General features: G+C 39.9%; 1 protein-coding gene across 1 annotated transcript in view; it reads left to right on the top strand.

Moving 5' to 3' along the window:
* Positions 1 to 5,377, top strand: part of NECAB1 (N-terminal EF-hand calcium binding protein 1) — a 189,890-nt gene that overhangs the window by 84,991 nt on the left and 99,522 nt on the right. The window lies entirely within an intron of this gene.

The raw sequence follows: 5,377 nt of genomic DNA, 5'->3' as shown, positions 1-5,377 counted from the left end.
TCATTTATTTTGTTCATCTTTGCAGTTGGAAACAAAAGTCAAAGATCAGGAATGTGGAAAGACAAATATTTTTGAAATTTATTCTTTCTTATAAAAAATTATGGAGCATTATAAGACTATTAGTCTGACGCAGCCATGTTTCTCTGAATACTGGAAGGTTTTAAGTTTCATGTTTTAAGATAAATGAATAAGGTAATACCTTTGTCCAAGTTTGATCTTCTTGTCTTGGGTGCTTGAAACATTTTTGAGTATTAAAGGTGAGTTTCTTGGAAATTCCTAATCGAAGCCATAAGTATTTCATGGACATCTTATAGTTTTTACAGTTTGAGAGCTTACCAAAAACCATCAGAAATTGTTTTATAATATTCAGGAGTGATTGTCTCCCTTTTTATCAAAGTGGTAAAGCAACACCAAGAGATGTCACACTAGAGCAAAATATCATAATACAGGGCTTCAAGGCAATAATTGAACAGAACAAGTATGATAATGACTAACCTGAGCTTTCAAATTTTCTAATGGCCATTAAAAAAACCCTCTGTGCTTCCTGTTCCTGCATAGCATCCATCCCAGGGTCAGGGGAGAAGAATCTAATTGAAAGGCAAGATATGTTTATGCAAAAGCAAGGTACTTTAGTACCAAAGCAGATCATGCTTTTGTTAGTTATGAATCACCAGCAGAGAAAAACAAGGAAAATCCTGGCATGCTTTCAACACATACTCAGGCAGTGGCACCGTCCACACATGGTTGTTACTGTGCTAAGTTCCAGAAAGGGCCCATGTGGACCATGGCCACCAAGCTTTATGATGAATAGCAATCACCACAAAGGTCAAATTGTGGTCCACTCTAATCCCAGTGTAGTCAGTCCCTGCATGTGAGGTAGAGAGTTTGAAGTGGAGAACTGAGAAGATTATCTTGATAATTTCATGAAGGTGGGAGACCCATTTGCCTCAAATGTCTAGATATGTAAGGCCAAAGTAATCATTTCCTCTAATCATTCAGATAATTCTTTTTGTTTTCCACTTAACTTTGCTTGGGTAAGCACGGCTGATGAGGAGGTGGGAGACCCATTTGCCTCAAATGTCTAGATATGTAAGGCCAAAGTAATCATTTCCTCTGATCATTCAGATAATTCTTTTTGTTTTCCACTTAACTTTGCTTGGGTAAGCACGGCTGATGAGAAAACAAACTGTTATAAGGGATTTTAAGATGAGAACATTTTGTGCTGCTTTATTTGCTATGTTGCCTGCCTATTATCTTTAAGGAATATTGTGTTATCCTCTATCTTCCCTTAAAAATAGTTAAAAATTTAAAATACAATAGTGTACCTCTACCTAATCCTCTAGGAACTAGACTAGGAACATACTCTATATTTATTGGAAAAGCTTTAACTATGATTTTTCCCCATAGTTTTAGCTAGGGAACTGGTATACGGGGCTTTATTTCAACAGAATTGCTCTATATTTTTTAAATCTGGTGACTATATTCCCAGTCATGTGTTATACCTCCCCCTCTTTGTTCAAGAATGTGCATTCTAATTTCAAGAGTGTAGTCTCATTTCTCATTATTTTGTGAATATAAAGTAAATATTTAAATTGGATTCTAATCAAAGCCAAATGCTTCAGTGCTAGCAAGTGAAGTATGTCGTTTCACACCCCACACGAGTTCCCCCTGTGTGTGGGAGGGGCAGAACTTGATTGGCATGGAAAGTAGATTTCATGCACTCTCTCCTAGAAGCCAATTTAAAAAATTCCAAGTATCTAAAACCTTCATTCGGTTGCTTTTACTTAATTCATCAGTGGACTCAACTATGGACCTTGAAATCAAAACCTATTAAAATACCGATTTTTTAAAAAATATCTTTTAAATTTAATTATGAAAGTAATACTTAACTACTATTTAAAAAAATTTAGCAATACAGAATTATGTAGGCGTATAAGTTAAAATGTCAAAGTCTCTTTCTTACTCACCTGTCTTTCCAATCCCCTCTGTTACCTGCCTCAAACATCCTTCCAGACATTTTTATGCTATATTAGTCCATTTTCTGTTGCTTGTAACAGAATACCTGAAACTGGGTGATTTGTAAAAAGAAAAACAAAATACGAAATTTGTTTCTTACAGTTTTGGAAGCTGGGAAGTCCAAAGCTCCCACGCCTACCACATAGTAAATCCCAGCCCCTGACCACTCACAGGAGCCCTATCCGCCTTACTCACAACATCTGGCCTAACAATATGATTCTACTTTAATTCCAACACCCTACTAACCCTAGGATTACTGACTAACCTACTAACCATGTACCAATGATGACGAGATGTAGTATGAGAAAGCACCTTCCAGGACCACCGTACAATTATTGTCCAAACAGGACTACAATAAGGAATAATCCTATTTATTACATCCGAAGTTTTCTTCTTCGACAGGTTCTTCTGAGCCTTTTACCACTCATGCCTAGCCCCAACCCCCAGCCTAGGAGGTTACTGACCACCAGCAGGCATCAACCCTCTCAACCCCATGGAGGTTCCACTACTCAACACATTAGTACTGCTAGCCTCCGGAGTATCTATCACCTGGGCCCACCACAGCCTCATAGAAGGAAAACGCAAACATATGCCCCAAGCCCTCTTCATCACAATCTCCCTGGGCACTTACTTTACACTCCTCCAAATCTCAGAATACCTCGAAACCCCCTTTACCATTTCCAGCAGTGTGTACGGATCAACATTCTTCGTAGCAACAGGTTTCCACGGCCTCCACGTGATGATTGGATCCACCTTCCTTGCCGTCTGTCTTCTACGCCAACTAAAATTCCACTTCACATTCAAACACCATTTTGGCTTTGAAGCCGCAGCCTGATATTGACACTTCGTAGATGTAGTCTGACTGTTCCTATACATCTCTATTTACTGATGAGGATCCTATTCTTTCAGTATAAAGTGCGCTTCTGGTGAGAGTCTTCTTTGTGGAGACTCTACAGAGTCCCCTGGTGATACAGAGGGTCCAGATGACAAGGACTGAGCAGGAGAGCACTTTCCACTTTTACTGAACTGTTTTGCAAATCTTTCCACATCCTTTATTCCTCTCCTTATAAAGCCCAAAGTCTACTCCCTGATAACCCACTACTGCATGAATGGATTAATCCTTTCATGAAGGCATAGTCCTCAGGATCCAATCACCTCTTAAAGGCCTCACCTTTCAAATAACATATTGGGGATTAAGTTCTAACATGAGCTTTGGAGGGAAAAAACATCCAATCCATAGCATATGAATATATCAATGTTTATATATGTATATTTACTGTTTTTTCCTGACAGTGAAATCATACTTTATGATCAGTGCAACTGCATACTGTTCTTCCTCATTTTATTAAAAAGGCTGCACAGTGTCCCATTTACCTTAATATTTTTCAAACAAGTCCCTTTTAATGGATTTTCAGGTTTCTTGTGACTTTCCACTAGGACAAACAGCATTGAGATAAATATTCCCAAATGCATTATCATAAGGCACTTGTACGAGTAATTCTGTATGGTAGATTCCTAAGAGTGTAATCCCTTAGTGAAGGTTTTTCCAATGTGCATGCCAACCAGCAGTTCATAGGACTGCCAAGATTATTCACTCTTCACATATAATTGTGAAATTTCCAAATGCAGTTTTTGGCCATATCTTATCTCTATCTGTCAATACATAACTCAATTTTAATTAGGCAATTGTATTTGAGCTACAACATTGAGGCTTTGGTTTTGTATCATGCCATCTTCAGCTCTTGTCTAAAGCTACTGGGGGCATAATTATTACTTTCCTAACCCTGCCCCAGTTTATGACTGTTTTCATAACCTTACTCATTTTTACTGAACCCTTTTGCAAATCTTGAACTTGGTAGCTAAGAATTTTGAGATATTTATAGATGGGTAAGGAATAATTGCAAAGACAGTTCGTGTAGCTACGGTGCTTGATCTGAGAGCATATCTGAAAGAAAGCATTGTGAAAAAGATTGAATATATTTAATAGTCTCATTTCTCATCTAGTTGGTTGTTGCCTACCAAATATTAAGTTAGATGAGGTCTATAAATAAGATCATAAAAACTGAGGGTACAGGAAACTCCCAGAATAAAAACTTATTAGCTTCACATGCAAGGTTCCTTTTAGTAGCTGTGCGCTAGGCACCCCTGGTGAGTCTGCAGAGCAGCACCAGTTTGCATCGCCAGAGCCTGGGCAGTGCTGAGGGACCTGTGTCAGTGAGTCCAGATGCTAGGAAATCAGAAGACTCCGTGTCTTCTTCCAGGCTATTAGAGCCATGGCTATCTGACACATGTCCTGTGGTGAGTAGGTTATTAAAAAGCTTGAGTGACACCGAGCTGCACCACCTCCAAATAACTTTTATACTTAGGTTACCAACTTTAAGCTCCTGTCTAGAGGTTGGGTATTGCAGTTCTCTGCCTTCTCAGGGCTTTTTTCTTTGCTGTCTATTATATTGCTTGGGGAGCGATTGTTCTCTTTCTGACTGAGAGCTAAGATGAATGAATGGATGAATGAAGGAAAGAATGAACAAAGTGTAGATAGGTGTCAGCTCTGAAGCCTCAAGTCATTGTTTTTCTCATATGCTTTATAAGCATAAGTCTGCATGTGCATTCATCGTTCCCATTTCAGGGTGGAAAGAAACTTAAATTCTCTCCAGGAACTTTTACTGATTAAGCCAAATATTTTGTCTATTTTATTCTAAAAGGTGACTTTACTTTTTGTTTTATTTTTTATAAACCTGCAGTTTTAGCACCCGGTTCTCCTTGGTTTTCATTTTATATATTTCTAGATACTTGCATTTAAAACTCCTATTACTTATAGACTGTTCCCAGCGTCACTCTCTCCCACAAATCAACCAATTTACAACTATAAAAATGTAATACCAGCTGGGGCCCCCAACCTGGGGCCACTAGAGCTCAGAAGAGGAGGAGAGACCTACGGAGTTCATGAAGGCAGGAGAAACCACGATGAGAGAAAGAAAAAGCTGCTTGGAGTGTTTTGGGCCACGGCTGCTTTAAGGCTCAGGCTGCTGAGTGTGTGGAGCAGGAGCAGGCAGGAGCCGCAGCTGTGCCCTTCAGATGGAGTTACTTGGACGCAGCAGGAGAGAAGAAGGCCTTGGTAGCCCCCAGGACAGCAAGACCACTAATAGGGTTCCTGTGGACCCACGCAAGAGCAAGGATCCACAACTGAGAAAAGGGAGCCATTCAGAGGCCGGTGAGTCATCACAAGGGATTGGCGCAGGGCCTGTCCATGGGAAGTATTTGGAGCACGGGCAGTGGGGAAGATGGGCCCACTGGGAGAACACTGGGACACAGCAAGGACAGCCGACCTTCCCCCAATCAGCACAGGACCACTCAAAGGAGA

The sequence above is a fragment of the Galeopterus variegatus genome, unplaced genomic scaffold, assembly GCF_000696425.1.
Source record: "Galeopterus variegatus unplaced genomic scaffold, G_variegatus-3.0.2 Scaffold2924, whole genome shotgun sequence".
NCBI classification, from domain to species: domain Eukaryota; kingdom Metazoa; phylum Chordata; class Mammalia; order Dermoptera; family Cynocephalidae; genus Galeopterus; species Galeopterus variegatus.
Note: the sequence above shows the minus strand (reverse complement) of the source record. Positions and strands in the feature narration are given on the sequence as shown.